At 44.9% G+C, this 18,234-nt stretch overlaps 1 long non-coding RNA gene across 1 annotated transcript; it reads left to right on the forward strand.

Annotated features, from left to right (window-relative positions):
• The first annotated feature begins 256 nt into the window (after positions 1-256).
• LOC113893655 lies at positions 257-15,110 on the forward strand. The gene is made up of 3 exons (XR_003511326.1): positions 257-496; positions 687-838; positions 14,760-15,110. It is a non-coding gene; the product is annotated as an uncharacterized LOC113893655 (long non-coding RNA).
• The last annotated feature ends 3,124 nt before the right edge of the window (positions 15,111-18,234 follow it).

Consider the following 18,234-nt stretch of genomic DNA (forward strand, 5'->3'; position numbering starts at 1 on the left):
TAGCCACTAATCATGTGTGGCTATTTAAACGTAAATTAAAATTAAGTAAAATGGAATGTTTGGTTCCTTAGTTACACTTCAAGCCACTGTTTAAGAGGTCTATAACCACCTTGGCTAATGGTCAGCATTAGGCACAACACGCTTCCATCATTGCATACAGTTCTATTGCATAATCTACATCCTGTTTTTCTCCACGTTCTTCTGCTATGTGTCTGGTAGCCACAGGCCAGTTCTGTCTTTCTAGCCTTGGCTCTCAGGGAGAACTTTGCCCCAGGTCAGATCCAAGATCCTGACTTACCCAAGAAAGGGAGTTTAGATGTCATATGCGGAGAGCTGGGAGCCAAATGTACTTTGCCCTAAAGAGCACAGTTTTGTGTGAGGGAGAAACATACAAGTTGTCATAGAGAAATACAGGACTGAGACTGGGGATGGATCAGAGAAGGCATGCCAAGGGAGATAATGCTTGAGCTAGGTCTTGAAGATTGCTGCAGGAATGGTAAGCAGACCAAAGGCAGGCCAGAGAATGAAACAGCACGTGAAATGTGAGGGCATGAGTACTGGTGTGTGTGTGCAGCTCAGTCGTGTGTGACTCTTTGCAACCCCGTGGACTGTAGCCCACCAGGCTTCTCTGTCTAAAGGATTTTCCAGGCAAGAATACTGGAGTGGGTTGCCATTTTCTTTTCCAGGGGATCTTCCCAACCGAAGGATCAAACTCAAGTCTCTTGCATCTCCACCATGGGCAGGCAGATTTTTACCACTGGCGCCACTTGGGAAACCTGAGTACTGGATGTATCATATTTGCTAAATGGAGCCCTAGAGAGTCAGTGCATCTTCAATGGTGAGTAGAACATGGAGGAAGTAGCAGGATATAGACTTGGAGAGTTGAGTGCTAGTAGACTGTGTCTTGCAAGCAGTTTTGGACTTGATTATAAAAATTGTGGGGAGTTAGGAGAGAGTTTTACATTGGGAAGTGATGTGATCTGATCTGTAGTTTAAAAATATCACCCTGCTGGTTGCTGGTGAAGCTGGAAATAGAAGAGGTGGGTTAATATGCAGGGAGAAGAGGGTGAGGATTTTTTTTTTTCAGTTCTCATATCATTTAATTTTCTAATAGTTCTTAGCCATTCCTTCCTCCAAGGGAATCTTACCCACCCAGGGATTGAACCCAGGTCTCCCGCAAGGCAGGCAGATTCTTTACCATCTCACTCACCAGGGAAGCCCTTAAAATAGTTAGCCACCTTCTATTTCTTGAAGCTAATGTTCCTGGATTTCCTTGACCAATCCTCTCTCCTGGGTCTTCTTCTCTTCCTGTTTTTCTTGAGTGTGTTAGTTTTTTATTGCTGCTATAACACATCACCAAATTTAGTGGCTTAAAACAAGGCAGGTTTATCATCTCAAAATTCTGTAGTTTAGATATCTGACTCACATTTCACTGGGGTAAAGTCAAGGTGTCAGCAGTCTGTGTTCCCTTCTGGAGACTGTAGGGCCAGGTCAATTTCCTTGCCTTTTCCAGCTTCTAGAGGCTGCCTGGATTCCTTAGCTCATGGTCCATTTGTCCTTCTTCAAAGCCAGCCATCATAGATCAGTTTCTCTCCCCACATCCCGCTGGCCTCTTTTCTGCCTCCCTCTTGCACTTTTAAGGACCCTTATGTTTATAGTGGCCCACCCATATTATTCCAGTCTCCCATCTCAAAGTCATTAATTTAGTTAGAGACTTCTGCAAAGTCCCTATATAAGGTAATATATTCACAGCCTCCAGGGATTAGGGGATGGGCATCTTTCAGTTCAGTTCAGTTCAGTCGCTCAGTCATGTCCGACTCTTTGTGACCCCTTGAATCACAGCATGCCAAGCCTTCCTGTCCATCACCAACTCCAGGAGTTCACTCAGACTCATGTCCATCGAGTCAGTGATGCCATCCAGCCATCTCATCCTCTGTCGTCCCCTTCTCCTCCTGCCCCCAATCCCTCCCAGCATCAGAGTCTTTTCCAACGAGTCAACTCTTCGCATGAGGTAGCCAAAGTACTGGAGCTTCAGCTTTAGCATCATTCTTTCCAAAGAAATCCCAGGGCTGATCTCCTTCAGAATGGACTGGTTGGATCTCCTTGCAGTCCAAGGGACTCTCAAGCATCTTCTTCAACATCACAGTTCAAAAGCATCAATTCTTCGGCTCTCAGCTTTCTTCACAGTCCAACTCTCACATCCATACATGACCACTGGAAAAACCATAGCCTCGACTAGACGGACCATTGTTGGCAAAGTAATGTCTCTGCTTTTGAATATGCTATCTAGGTTGGTCATAACTTTTCTTCCAAGGAGTAAGCGTCTTTTAATTTCATGGCTGCAGTCACCATCTGCAGTGATTTTGGAGCCCCCAAAAATAAAGTCTGACACTGTTTCCACTGTTTTCCCATCTATTTCCCATGAAGTGATGGGACTGGATGCCATGATCTTTGTTTTCTGAATGTTGAGATTTAAGCCAACTTTTTCACTCTCCTCTTTCACTTTCATTGAGGCTTTTGAGTTCCTCTTCACTTTCTGCCATAAGGGTGGCATCATCTGCATATCTGAGGTTATTGATATTTCTCCCAGCAATCTTGATTCCAGCTTGTACTTCTTCCAGCCCAGCGTTTCTCATGATGTACTCTGCATAGAAGTTAAATAAGCAGGGTGACAATATACAGGCTTGATGTACTCCTTTTCCTATTTGGAACCAGTCTGTTGTTCCATGTCCAGTTCTAACTGTTGCTTCCTGATCTGTATATAGGTTTCTCAAGAGGCAGGTCAGGTGGTCTGGTATTCCCATCTCTTGAAGAATTTTCCACAGTTTATTGTGATCCACACAGTCAAAGGCTTTGGCATAGTCAATAAAGCAGAAATAGATGTTTTTCTGGAACTCTCTTGCTTTTTCGATGATACAGTGGATGTTGGCAATTTGATCTCTGGTTCCTCTGCCTTTTCTAAAACCATCTTGAACATCTGGAAGTTCACGGTTCACGTATTGCTGAAGCCTGGCTTGGAGAATTTTGAGCATTACTTTACTAGCGTGTGAGATGAGTGTAATTGTGTGGTAGTTTGAGAATTCTTTGTCATTGCCTTTCTTTGGGATTGGAATGGGCATCTTTACAGGGTTGTTATTGTGCCAACCACACTGAGGTTTCATAGTCATTTCTGGAGTCCATCTCTAAATTGTCATTCATCGTTGGCTCTTTACCTCAGTCCAGCTACTGGACTCATGTTTGGAATCTGTTTTTATCTCTATGCTGCATATTTGGGAAAGTAGCCTTGTAAGGAAAGGAAAAGTTGGTTTGGTGGAGCTACCTAAGATAAAAGGAAAATGGAAGTGAAGATGAGGTTGGTACCCAGATCTCATACTCCTTCTCGTTGCCCTGGTTACAGAGCACTGTCAGGTGTATGGGCCAGCCATGTGAAGGAGCAAGATAAGGTCCAGTCAGAGCCTGCTGTGCTGCTCCAAGGAGCCAGAAAAGTGGGAGAAGGTCAAAGCAAAGATGCCAGGATCATGGAATTGTAGAGGGAGCCATACAATTGCAGAGCGAGCCATACAACCTGGGAGGGCAGCATGGAATTAGATTTAGACCTCTACTGGGGTAAATTAGGACCCTTATTTTTCCAGAAAAAGAAAAAAGATTGTAAATTTTTTATGGAACAGAAGCAGAGACTTTTGTCAAACAGTAAAGCTTGCCTTGAGAATTGATGGCCCTGTGGCATCAGACTGCATTAGAAGTGGTAACCTAGGAAGAAAGAGATAATTATCATTTATTAAGTGCTTAGTATGTCCTGGGCTCTTTACAATTATCATCTCTAGTCCTTATAGTAATCCTGCAGTCTGTATTTTAAAGACGAGGGGATTAAGGCTTAGAGAGATGTAAAAAGGGGAGCCAGGATTTATATAAAAGTATGTACAATGCTAAGGGCTTCCCTGGTGGCTCAGATAGTAAAGCAACTGCTTGCAATGCAGGAGACGGGAGTTCAATCCCTGGGTCGGGAAGATCCCCTGGAAAAGGAAAGGCTACCCACTCTAGCACTCTTGCTTAGAGAATGCCATGCACAGAGGAGCCTGGCAGGCTATAGTCCATGAGGTTGCAAAGACTCGACTGAAGACTCGGACATGACTGAAGCAACTTAAACACACACACACACTGTAAGATGCTAAAGCTAGAGCTCTTTTCACAGTACTATATATAAAATAGATCACCAGAAGGCGCCTACTGTATAGCACAGGGAACTGTGCTTGATATCTTATAATAACCTACGGTGGAAAAGAATCTGAAAATAATAGATTTATACATAAATTATATATGTATGTCTGACTCATTTTGCTGCACACCTGAAAAATCACACAGCATTGTAAATCAACTATACTTCAATTAAAAATTGAAGACATAGAAAGGAAAAGAAAAGCTAGAGCTCTTTCAAACACATTACACTTAAGGCCAGTTATTGGGGGAGAGAAACGAGAGAGCCCAATAGCACTGGAACATTGAGATGGGTTTGTGGTGCTGTGCTGGAAATGGGTATTCACAGACAAGGGTGTGCTCAGAGGAGGCCAGGAATGACGGTCCAGAGGCTGAGAACCACGTACAGGAACTGTTGATGGGAAGTTAAGTCTGTTTCAGAGAGGATTATGGGGTCAGCTAATTTATCTTTCCAAATACCCGAGGGTGGACACATGGAAAAACAACCCAGCAGAAATTACAGGGAGGTAGATTTCAGTGTTTCTGAAGGAAGTGCTCACTAACCATCATGGCTTGCCAACCCTGGGGTGGAGCCCTGTAGTTGCTGCTGTCCTACGGCTTCGCATATCTGCCTTGCTGCTTGAGTTCCAGCAGTGCTTGTCTAAACAGGTATCTGTCAGGCGTGACCCACAGAAGATTCCATCCTGAGGACAAGCGGCATAGGTACCTCTTAGATTCAAAGACGATGGAATTCTTTTCTCTGCTTCTGTGAGCTTTCCAAGACCACCACAACTCCCACGATGGAGGCTTTTTGGAAGATAAGGTTGTGGTAATAGTTTAGTTGTTAAATTGCGTCCATCTCTTTTGCGACCTCATGGATTGTACCCCGTGAGGCCCCTCTGTCCAGGGGTTTTCCAGACAAGAATACTGGAATAGGTTGGCATTTCTTTCTCTAGGGAATCTTCCTGACCCAGGGATGGAACCCATGTCTCCTGCATTGCAGGCAGATTCTTTACCACTGAGCCACCTGGGAAACCCCTTTGAGAGATATATCCTTGTTCATATAAGCCAGAGGGTAGTAAACTGTGTTTTTAAGGGAGCAGATTGTAAATATTTTAGGCTTTGTGAACCACATGGTTTCTGTTGCAACTACTCAACTCTACTATTGTGTAGGAAAGTAGCCATAGATAATGCTTAAGCAAATGCGGTGGCTCTTTTCCAAAAAAAAAAAAAGTTATCTTTACAAAGTCAGATGGGGGCTGAATTAAGTGCTCCTGGGCAGTTATTCACCTATACCTGATTTAGACCATTTATTTTGTGAAAAATAATGTCTTGTTTAGAGTTATTTTCAGCTACAAAGCAATGTATTACCATTTAACCCTTTACTCGTTAATATTTATCCATGTTGCATAGTCTCTGTTTCTTTCATTAGATTGGAAAACAGTTTATGGGTAAAAGGTCATATTCATCTTTAAATAGCCTCATAAATCTGTTAGGGGAACCACTGACTGAAACTTCCACCCTGGCCAGGCCCAATGCTAACCACTGCATGAGTTATCTTAAACAGGAGGGCCTGATAAGGAACTCAGAATTGACAAGCTACCACCTGAAGAATTCAGGAAAGGTCAAAAGGAGATAGGAGACTCCAGTCCGTATGTCCTACCAACCTCCCAGAATCCTTCTCACCGGAATCCATCTTGGCTGAGTGATGGACACAGGCCGTAAGGAAGGATCCCGAATCAGTGATTGGCCAGAAACATGCCAGAAACTAATCCCAACACCATAAAACCCCAGACTACTGGCTTTGTGGCAAAGCATTTCCCCTAGGTTCCCTGACCCTGCTGCTCTCCGCCCAGGCACCCATTCCCCATAAAGTCTCATGCTTTGTCAGCAGGCATGTCTCCGCAGACAATTCATTTCCCAGGGTCGACAAGAGCCCACTCTCGGGTCCTGGCAGGTGACCCCCTTCCTGCAACAAGCCTAGCATAATGGCTCCAATCCCAAAGCCATTTCACCAAAACTTGTGCCTCTGTACAAAGTATCATGGAATCATTGGCATTTATGTGGGTCAGAATGGATAACAGAGGTCAAGTAATTAAATATTCCATTTCTCAGATGAAAACCCTAAACCCAAGGCAAGAGCTATGTCTTTCCCAATGTCACACAACTAGTTGGAACCAGATGTCCTGATGTGCTGGCAAATGAGCTCACCCTGCACTGCTGGGGGCCATAGTGGTTTCTGCTGCCCCAGAGTGTCACTTATTCTGCACCTGCTGTTTACCAGAGAACTAGGAGCTGCAGACCCAGAGGGGAGGAAAATTCAGCATTTACTCTCAAGACCCATGATGAATATGGATGAGGGCGTCAGCCACACCCCACAGCGCATGCCTCTCTTTGTGTCACGGACAGTGAATTCTCCCAGGAAGTAAGCTTCAGACAATGGGACCACATGGTCCTTTTAATAAAAATGACTGCCATTATCGGATGCTTCCCTGGGATTGTATTAAATACCTGGGATTGTATTAAACACTTTGAATGCATTTAGTTCCCTTTCTTTGAATGACCCCAAGCCCTCTAACTGCAAACATATTAAAATTTTAATTAAGACAACACACCATGGCACACACATATCTTCCATCACATGTGTTGCTTCATTAAGTATCTTGCTGTAGACAGGAAGTGGGAATTTCTGGGTGATTTTAGTGGGCAAAAAATTCAGTTACCTCGATAACATGGAAAGAGTGTAGCTATTTCCAGAGTCTGTCCTCAGGGCTCCTCCTAGTCTTACAGCTGGCCACCCCACAGGGATGCTTCTTTTGGTCGCCTCTGGCAATGGACTTTGGGGGAACACAGTCCCATTTATATACAGAACAGGTCTTTCTTTTTACTGCACACTAATTCCAGTTATGCCTACAGAGCCATCTTTTATAGAAATTTCTTGTCTCAGCAATGTATCTTAGCCACTGCCAGGCCAAATTAGCATCAACAGCCAGGTAGATAAACAAAGATATACTCTCCTTAAATAAACTGTTGTAAACTCTCAGCTCCACTCATGGTCTGGAAAGCACGATAGGCGCTTAATAGATATTTATTGATCCATCATTTATTTTTCCACAAAAATGTGCTCACGTGTTTGTAACATGATACACATACCATTGATTTTCTGTAAAACTCCAGGGACTTGACAGTGAGCTCCTTTCAAGTCCCAACCCTTTCGTGGTTATTTTTCTGCTGCTGCTTATATCTAATGGTGAAATGTGATCACAGGGGAATGATGGGAGGGAGGCCTTTCTCTTTTGCCATCAGCCCCCACGGCAAAAAGCAAGCCAACTTTTTCCTGTGTCTGTTTGGATGCCCATAAATCAGCACCAGAGCAGAAAGGACAGAGGATGAAGAGTCAGTGTCATCAACCAACATTCTGTGCTCTGAAGGCTGTGTTCAGAGCTGACTTGAAGTCCATTGCAATGCAAATGGTAGGGAAAAAATGACATTGACCTGGCATGATAGCATGGTGTGTTTTATAAAAGCACAATCCCACTGAGCTGGCTGTAGTTAGCCTGATCAGATTGGGCAGAAGCATGAGAGGCAGGAAATTGGAGGTGAATTTATTTCTCCAGGAAGGCAATAAAAAGAACACACAGGGAGAGAGCAAGACAGGTAGGGCCAGATTCTAGGCTCAGCTCTGTTGCTCTGAGTGGAGTGACTTAACTTCTTGTAGGAAAAAGGAGGGAACAGCAGAGAGGGCTGTATCAGAAGTCTTCTAATGTCTCATCACATTCTGACATTTAGGGATTCTCTATCATCAGGAAACACTGCTTTGATACAGAATCAGAAAATGAGACCCCTCCCCCACACTGTGGATTGAATTGTGCCCATCCCCAAGAGACATATCCTAAACCCCAGCATCTGTGAATGTGACTTTACAGTAAGTCCCCTACATACAAACCTTCAAGTCTCGAACTGTCAAAGATGAGAATGTGTGTTCACATGGCCAGTCACTTAAGTTAGCTCTACTTGAGGAGGCATTGTTTAAGTTTTAGAGGCATAGAACCTGAATGCAGAATGGTACCTGAAGGTTGCAGCGCCCATTTAGAATGCAATCCAGGGCTACAAAGTCATCTATAATGAGAGAAAAAGAGCTATTACCCAGACATCACTGAATCATTTTTTCAAGAGGGTAGATGGAATTGAATCCAGTAAGGAACCAGAGCACGTGGCATCAACGTCATGTGTGATGAAATTGCAGCTTCTCCTCAGTCTCTTATTGCTGATGATCCTTCAGCTCTACTGTCTCCCACCTCCTCTACCCGCTCTAGTCGATAACTCTTCCTGCCTGTTCACTCAGTGCCAGCCCCTGTGTGCCAGCTGTTGTACTGTACTACTGTACTTTTCAAGGTACTGTACTGTAAGATTTTAAATATTTTGTTTTTTATGTTTTTTTTTAATGTATTATTTATGTGAAAAGTATCCTTGGAAGAAAAGCTATGACAAACCTAGACAGCATATTAAAAACCAGAGACATCACTTTGTCCACAAAGGTCCATATAGTCAAACCGATGGTTTCTCCAGTGGTCATGTATGGATGTGAGAGTTGGACCATAAAGAAGGCTGAGTGCTGAAGAAATGATGCTTTCCAACTGTGGGGCTGGAGAAGACTCTTCAGAGTCCCTTGGACAGCAAGGAGATCAAACCAATCAATCCTAAAGGAAATCAATCCTGAATACTCTTTGGAAGGACTGATGCTGAAGCTGAAGCTCCAATACTTTGCCAGATACAAATAGCCGACTCATTGGAAAAGACTCTGATGCTTTGAAAGATTAAGGGCAAAAGGATAAGGGAGCAGTAGAGGATGAGATGGTTGGATGGCATCATTGACTCAATGGACATGAGTTTGAGCAAGATCTAGGAGATAGTGAAGGACAGGGAAGCCTGGCAGGCTACAGTCCATGAGGTTGCAAAGAGTTGGACATGACTGAGTGACTGACCAACAACAACATTATAAACCTATTATAGTACAGCACTGTAATGTATAGCTGACTGTGTTAGCTGTATATCTAGGCTAACTTTGTTGGATTTATGAACATATTGGACTTACCAACACACTCTTGGAATAGAAGTCATTTGTATGTAGGGAATTTAAATGGAAAAAGAATCTTTTCAGACGTACTTAGGTCAAAGGTCTTGAGATGAGACCATCCTGAATGACTTGGGTGGGCTCCAAATCCAGTGATGAGTGTCTTGATAAGAGAGGTACACAGCAGAGAAGATGAAGTGAAGATGGCGGCAGAGATTGTAGCGATGAGGCCACAAGTCCAGGAGTGTCAGGGAAGCACCCGTAACTGGAAGAGGCAAGAAACAAATTCTCCCCAGAGCCCAGCTGAAGGATGTCCCTGATGACACATAGATTTCAGACTTCTCCAGAACTATGAGAGACTATATCCCCATTTTTTTCTTATTTTAAAGACTTGAAGTTTGTGGTAACTTGTTCTGGCAGTCATGAGATACTAATATACACAACCAAAGACATATAGAAAGAGAAACTTATGTCAGGAATGAAGCAAAACTATGATTTTTCAAATCTGAATTAAGACCCTTTAGCTTTTTTTTTTTTTTTTGCTGGAGCTCTCTGTGCAATTTACTTGGGTCGTGTGTGTTAAGTCATTCAGTAGTGTCCTACTCTTTGCAACTCTATGGACCATAGCCCACCAGGCTCCTCTGTCCATGGGGTTTTCTGGGCAAGAATACTGGAGTGGGTTGCCATTTCCTCCTCCAGGGGATCTTCCTGACCCAGGGATAGAACCAGAGTCTCCATTGTCTCCTGCATTGGCAAGGGTATTCTTTACCACTAGTGCCACCTTAGAGGAAGGCTGCTGCTGCTGCTAAGTTGCTTCAGTCGTGTCTGACTCTGTGCTACCCCATAGATGGCAGCCCACCAGGCTCCCCCGTCCCTGGGATTCTCCAGGCAAGAATATAAGATTGATTGCCATTTCCTTCTCTAATGCATGAAAGTGAAAAGTCAAAGTGAAGTTGCTCAGTCATGTCCGACTCTTAGCAACTTCATGGACTGCAGCCTACCAGGCTCCTCTGTCCATGTGATTTTCCAGGCAAGAGTACTGGAGTGGGGTGCCATTGCCTTCTCCGTAGGGATGGCAAATTATGTCCCACAGGCTTTATCTGGCCCACCACGTGTTTTTGTAAATAAAGTATTATTGGAACATAACCACACCCAATCATTTACATACATTCTGGGGCTCTATGGCTGTTTTTGCACTGCAATATTTGAGTTGAGGAGTTGCAACAGAGACCATCTGCCCTGCAAAACTGAAAATATTTTCTTTCTGTTGCTTTACAGAAAAACATAAAGATGACCCCTGGAATAGGGGAGAGAGCATGAGCCTTGGAAAACTGTTATTGTTTAGTGGCTAAGTCGAGTCTGACTCTTTTGCAACTCCCTGGACTGTAGCCCACCAGGCTCCTCTGTTCATGGGATTTTCTGGGCAAGAATACTGGAGTGGGTTGCCATTTCCTCCTCCAGGGGATCTCCCCAACCCAGGGATGGAATCCTCATCTCTGGGTCTCCTGCATTAGCACTCAGATTCTATACCGCTGAGCCACCAAGGAAGTTTTGGGAAGAACTGGGTTCAAATCCTGACTCTCACCATTTCCCAGCCTGGACAAGCCCCCTGGACCTCACCTTCCTCCCTTCAGGCTGAAGCTGTCCCTGGGGGTTAGATGTTGATTCCTAGCATAGTGCTTGATCAGAGGAGGGATATCCCCATCCTGTGTCCCCTCCTCCATCTCGACCTGGCCCCTCTGACAAACCTAACCAGGAGCATTTCCTGGCAGCTTCCTTAGTCTTTCCTGGAAGGAAACTGCTCCCCTCTCTGTTCCTGGGTGGTCTGCAGTCTTCCGCACCCTAACTCTGCCCTGGTCCTGCAAGACTTCTCATTCACGTTAAAAAGGTCTGCCTCTTCTGGTAGGCTTTCCAGCCTCTGAGAAGTCCAGGACCATCCTCTAGTGGAGAACTGGTCCAGTCCCTTTTGGTCCTGACATCCCTCCGCCAAGCTGTGCAGAAATCTGGCATCCTCGCAGTGAGCAGCCCTTAGATTCTTTGAAACATACCACGGCTTGGCCCCCGTTTTCCTTGATTCCCTGCCAAACCCATTACACGTGTCGGAGCGGCAAGGGACTGGAAGAAATACGGTTTCCATTTGGCTTCTGCGGCCGTTTCGTCTAATTTGCACTGGCTTTGACATACTGCGATTGCTGTTTTTGTTGTTGGGATTTGGAGGCTGTTTGAAGCTCTGTCTCTTTTCTCCTGTTTTCTCTTAGCTCTTTCTCTTTCCGGGAGCGGGGTAGGGGCGGAAGCCTCGCAAGTAAGTAGCAAAACTCAGGCTTAGCTGCCACCATCAGAGCCCCCACGCTCACATGGACTCATTTGCTCCAGCACCAGATTTCATTAACTGAAGGGCGACATTGCAAGCCGAAGCATGATAATGAGGTTGGAACTAATCAGAACATATGGGATGTTTTTACCATTAGCTCCAATTCCTGACGTGGGAGGAGGCACGCTGGTAGGGGGGCAGTTTAAGCAGGATTTTATTACCCACATGGGGTTACATCCATGACCCCTGAGTCCATTCTCTCCAGGGTGGTCTCTTTCTCCTATTCCCATCCTTCACTCTGCAACCCCTGCCAGCCCTGCTGGGGCAGATCGTGGCCATAAGAATGAATAAAAACTCACAGAATCAAAGACTGGTCTTGCTGAAGATAGTTCCCAGCACCTCCTTGTTGACTAATCTAAACAGGACTTTTCCATCTTCTTCTGCTTGACTTCGGAGAAGGCAATGGCACCCCACTCCATTATTCTTGCTTAGAGAATCCCATGGATGGAGGAGCCTGGTAGGCTACAGTCCATGGGGTCGCTAAGAGTCGGACACGACTGAGCGACTTCACTTTCACTTTTCACTTTGATGCATTGGAGAAGGAAATGGCAACCCACTCCAGTGTTCTTGCCTGGAGAATGCCAGGGACGGGGGAGCCTGGTGGGCTGCTGTCTCTGGGGTCGCACAGAGTCGGACATGACTGATGCGACATAGCAGCAGCAGCAGTAGCTGCTTGACTTCTTGGTGGGTATGACTCTGCTGACTGTGCCCCTTCGACCTTGAATGAGTTCTAGGACACTGGCCTCCTTCGATTTTCCTCCTTCTCTGAATCCTTCTTGCTCCATCCATTTTTGCAGGTTAAATTTGTATATGTTGAGAAGCATCCACATTGCTACCCAAGGTGGGGAAGTTTTGGGAATCAAAATAGAGTAACTACCATACTATTTCCCAGAGACTTGCCCAACTGCCCTACCCACTCCTTTCTTAACCTCCTTTTATCCTTCTTTCTCTCTTTTTCTTTGTGCAGATTTTGCCAGTTGCTGGCAGCCCTGGAGATGCAAAGGTGAGGGGCAACAGTCGCTGGCCTGGAGGACATCACAGTCTGTCATCTGTGACCGTCACTCCACTTCCCTCTCCACACTCTGCTCCGGAATTTTCCAAACACAGAACCAGGAAGGTTTTTCAAGTCCACAGTGACTCATAACCTCATTTAGCAAAAGAGGTCACAGGAATTCAGAGAGGGAAAGTCATTTATCTAAGATTACATCGCATGAGAGGGGCTGGTTCATACAGTGGCACCCTTTGAACATTATCCCTAACTGCTGTCTCCATCATAAATACATCATTTAAGAAGAGTTCGAGGGACTTTGCTGGCTGTCAGTGGTTAAGACCCTACACATGGGTTCAGTCCCTGGTCAGGGAACTAAGCTCCTGGATGCCGCACAGCCAAAGAAACAAAACAAAAAGTAGAAGTGTCACAGACTCTGTGGCAGATGCTTTTGGCATCCGTGTAGGTCCACCCTCTTCCCCTCACCCCTCCCTAGATTCTGCAGGTGTTGGCAGCTCTCATCTGCATTCTTTTCTGAGTAGTTGCCTTTGGCTGATGTTGCCACTTACCCAAAGATGCCTGGAAGATTGGCAGGGGGCAGCTCATGACCAATGACTGTTGTGTGGCACTGAGGCCCCAGGTCTCTTGCATGTGGGCAGAAAACCTCTGTGCTGCAGTTTATGCCCTGGGCTCCCAGAGGAATCAGGCTGCATCTAGGCTTCTGCTGAAGCCATGTTGTGGTCTAGTTTCTTCTCTACCTGCTCCTGCTTCCTCATGCCACTCTAGATTTCTCCTCCACCTAAGGCTCAACTTCTGGGAAATGTGCTCTATAACAAATGTTACCACCCCATCTGCCTGCATGGGCTTCCATTCTCCATCACTTAAATGAGGTAGTTGGCCTACAACAGGGCTGTTAGTATGTAGGCAGCAATCATAGTCAGCAATCATGGCCTTCATCTTTGTCCTCTGCAGAGAACACTGGACACCTTGCCCTTGAAATAGGTAAGATGAGGCAGGGAGGCAGGGATGGAGAAGTATTTCTTTGGGAGAGCAGCGAGGATGTCTTGACTGAGGTAGAAATGGTTATGAAAGACTGGATGCTGACACAGAAGCATGAAACACTGCCTCTCTTCGCTAAGTGTTAGGGGAATTTCCTCCAGGCAGATACGGTTTGGATGGCATAATAGGTTAGGTTGCCTTCATCTGAGAATCACTCAGAATTAGATGACACAAAGAGCCTACGCTTAAGAAGAAGAAAAACAACCTGGAATTGATTCAAGCATTTTTCTTTCCTATGCTTCTCATCGCACACCCATCCGATAACTGAGGGATGCTCCCTGCTAGTACATTCCATCTAGAGATCAGTGCAAAGAAACATATTTATTGAGGACAGGACATTGTATGTACAAGGGCCTGGCATGGGGATGGGAATGCACCATCTGATGGGAAAGACATATTCACATATAACTAGATGAGTAAGTGGATTCCAATGTTGTTTACATGGGGAGGTTTATAATCAAGAGGATCCCATTTCTCTATCACATATTCTTTGAGGTCTGCCATATCCATGGCCAACCCTCTAGTCCAAAATCCATCCTTTCCTTCTGAAATGGAGCAAGACTCTATGGCCATTGCCCCACCACCCATGTCCTCAGCCTGCCTTTTATGTGTGGAAAAACTTTAGCCAAAGAATAAGTTTAATCAGAGGAGTGAGAAAATGCAGAAACAAAGGAAAATAGTCAGAAGAGACCAAATAATAATAGTGTGTGTGCATGCTTATTCCTGTCTGACTCTTTGTGACCCCACAGACTATAGCCCGCCAGGCTCCTCTCTCCATGGGAATTTTTAGGCAAGAATACTGGAGTGAGTTGCCATTTTCTCCTCCAGGGGATCTTCCTGATCCAGGGATTGAACCCGAATTTCTCTTTTTTTTTGGTGTGTTTGAAATATTTATTTATTTATTATTTTTTAAATTTTTTTATTGAACCCGAATTTCTTATGTCTCATGCCTTGCAGGTGGATTTTTCACCCGCTGAGCCTAATGTAGTCATTAAACAAAGTCAAGGACTTTTAATTCCTTCTCAAGGGCTGTAGATAATATTCTGAATCATATCTTATGAATTGTCTTGTAGATACTGAAACACCCACCACGTGGAAGAAGTTAACTACATGGTGACCAGACAGTAGCCATGACATAAGCTGCCTCATAGGAATGGGAACAAATCAGCCCTGGAACTGAAGATGAACTATGCTTACAACAACCCTATCAAAATGACACTGGTCAGACCACAGATGACCAATTTCAAGATGACTTGTCAGAGCTGACTATGCTGTTTCTGCACATAGCTACCTTCTCTCCCTTATAAAATCTCTTTCCTACTGATTGTCAGTAGGTGGGGGAGTCAGCCTTTGGACAGGAATTTGTCCCCCCGACTCCCATAGGCATTGCCGGCATCCAAAGTAAAGCAAACTTTCTTTCCCACTTTGCCTCATTATTGGCTTTTGAGTGGTGAGCATCCAGACCCCACTTTTGGTTACACCTCCTGAACTGCAGCACTCACCTCCTCATTTGTCTCTCCACATTCCCTCTTGCCTTTTTCCCATCCAGTCCCAACACAATAAGGCACAATGAGCTTTTAAAGAGGTAAATTCAGTGGCAGTTTTTTGCATTAAGCCCTTTACCAGCACCTCGTAGCCTGGATCCTCTACTTGTGTATAAGAGGTCTTAGCTTTCCTGTCGAACTTGCTCTTGACTGCAGCTACTTTGGCCTTTACATCTATGTTCCTTTCTGGCTCAGGGCCCCTTACACACTCTTCCCTCTGCTTGGAACACCTACTCAACCTTTGGCTCTTAACACGACCATACCTCCTCAGGGAAGCCCTCCCTTCCCTTCCGAAGCAGGTCAGCCTCCCTTCTACCTGCCCCACCACTGTAGCATGTTTGAGTTTTTGATGACTAAGGAAATGTGTAATTGGTGGTTTGACTGTTTTATTCACTGTTGCATCTTCAGAGCCTATCTCAAGGCCATGTGTATCATGGATGGGCCTTTGATGGTTTCAATTGACTATATGAATGAACACAGAGGTTAAATCAGATAAATGAATCATATTGCACCCAGCTTTTGATGTCTATCACTCTCTCCTTTCAAATCCTTGGGCTGGTATGTTGTGAAAGTCAAAGTCGCTCAGTCATGTCTGACTGAGAGGGTAACAGGCAGGAAGGCCAGGGGTCTCCAAACAGAGGAAATAGCTTGCAAGTGTCAGACATTTTTATCTCTCTTAAGCGGCAGGAGGAAACAAACTAGCGATATTTTTTCCTTCTCTATACAAATTTAAAAGGAGGTGTCTCTTAAAATACTGTGTTGCCTTAATGACACCTGGCTTCATCTGAAGTTAACTAGTCTCAAACCTAGAGATAACCAATGCATTTCTCTTATGGAAATGTTTGTCTTAAGCTGTGCTAATGTACTATGCATTTACTCCAGACTCTGTCTTCAAGTAGGTTCCACCTCTTGGCTCAGAACCTACTTGACAAACCAATATGTTATACTCAGATATTGTTCCCCTAATCTATGTAAACGAAATTATTTGTATGGTGATCTGCCCTTCTTCAAGATTCAAGCTAATCATTTTATGGCCTAGGATGAACCATTTGGTGCCAAGATTATCCCTAAATGCATCTTATGGGTGAGGGGCCTGGTGCCATTCTGCGTTTTAAGACATTCCTTTCTTTCATTAACAGACTGCTAGTGACTGTATAACATCCAGCTGAAGACTAGCAAGGGGGTACTCTTTCTGCCCCCTTCTGATGCCTATGTCAAAAGCTTTCTCTATCTCCTTTATACTTTAATAAAACTTTATTACACAAAAGCTCTGAGTGATCAAGCCTCGTCTCTGGCCCCAGATTGAATTCTTCTCCTCCGAGGGCCAAGAATCCCGGCGTCTTTGTGTAATTCAACAACAACCTTTCATGACTCTTTGTGACCCCGTGGACTATACAGTTCATGGAATTCTCCAGGCCAGAATACTGGAGCGGATAGCCTTTCCCTTCTCCAAGGGATCTTCCCAACCCAGGGATCAAAACCAGGTCTCCCGCATTCTTTACCAGCTGAGTCACCAGGGAAGCCCCTGGTATACGTCATAGACTGGTAATAACTGTGACAGTGACCATATATAGCACTTTGTGACTTCTTTAGATTTCATAAAGAAATACTTTCACATGCATTCCTTAACTTGACCCTTACAACAAGCCTTTTATTTTATTCCCACTTTACAGATGGGAAAACTGACCTTTGGTGGGATGTAGGTATTTGGCAGAAGCTGTGCCAGTCCTGATGCTTATTAGCTGTCTGAGCTTGGACAAGTCAGGAAAGTTCTCTGAGCCTCAACTCCTTCAAGGATGAGTCAAGTTCTCCCCACTCAGCCTGCCCACAGCAACTCTGCCTACTCCCATCATGGTGCATTTCATAGTATATTTTAACTTTTGAAAACGATCACTTGTTTCTTTTTGGCTGTGCTGGGTCTTCTCTGCTGCGAGCTTTCTCTAGTTGCAGTGAGCAGGGGCTGCTCTCTAGTTGTGGTGCGCGGGCTTCTCACTGAAGTGGCTTCTCTTGTGTAGAGCGTAGGCTCTAGGGTGCATGGACTTCAGTAGTTGCAGCTCGTGGGCTCTAGAGAATGGGCTCATTAGTTGTGGCCCACAGGCTTAGTTACTACTTGGCATGTGGAATCTTTCCAGACCAAGGATTGAACCCATGTCCCCTCTACTGACAGATGGATTCTTAATCATTAGACCATCAGGGAAGCCCTGTATTTTAATTTTTAAAAAATTCTCCTCTCTCCTGCACCAGACCTGAAGCACACTGACGGTAAAGATTAAGTGTTATTCAAAGCACAGTGCCCAGCACAGAGTAGCCCCTTAATCCATTAGGGTTGCTATAACAGAATACCACAAACTGGGTGTCTTATAAACACCAGACACTTAATTTTCACAGTTCTGGGGCCTGGAAGTCCCAGATCAAGGTGCTGGTGGTTTTGGGATCTGGTGAGGCTGGCTTCCTGGTTCATATAGCTGGTCGTCTTCTTGCTGTGTTCTCACAGGCGGAAGTAGGGAGGGAACTCCTTAGGTAGGGTCCCTTTTATAAGGTCACTGATCTCATTTATGGGGGCTCCACTCTTATTACCTAATCTGTTGCCAAAGACCCTACCATCACATGAGCGGGGTGGGGGGGGGTTATAATTTCAATATATGGACTTTGCAGGGGACACATTCAGTCCAGAGTGATCCTCAAAATGTTGGCTGAGTGATAGTCTAATGAGACAGCACATGGAGGAACTCTCCAAATCATGATACTAACGTGGTGCCCCTGGCATCATCGCCCAGGGTGGGAAGAGACCACAGGCTTTGGGTAAAAGTCTGCAGCCTCTCTTGGCTTCAGTCAGGGTTGCTCAAAGTGTTAAACCTCATTTCTCCGCACAGGTAAGGGACTCCAGGTCCATTCGCATCCTTTAAAATTGCTGCTTGTGCTCATCTGGCAAGTTCCATGATTTGTATGGAAATTTCTAGGTCCCTGAATCTTTAAGCATCACTCAGAATTGAATGAGGCTGAG

This window comes from Bos indicus x Bos taurus, chromosome 5 (assembly GCF_003369695.1).
Source record: "Bos indicus x Bos taurus breed Angus x Brahman F1 hybrid chromosome 5, Bos_hybrid_MaternalHap_v2.0, whole genome shotgun sequence".
Lineage (NCBI taxonomy): Eukaryota > Metazoa > Chordata > Mammalia > Artiodactyla > Bovidae > Bos > Bos indicus x Bos taurus.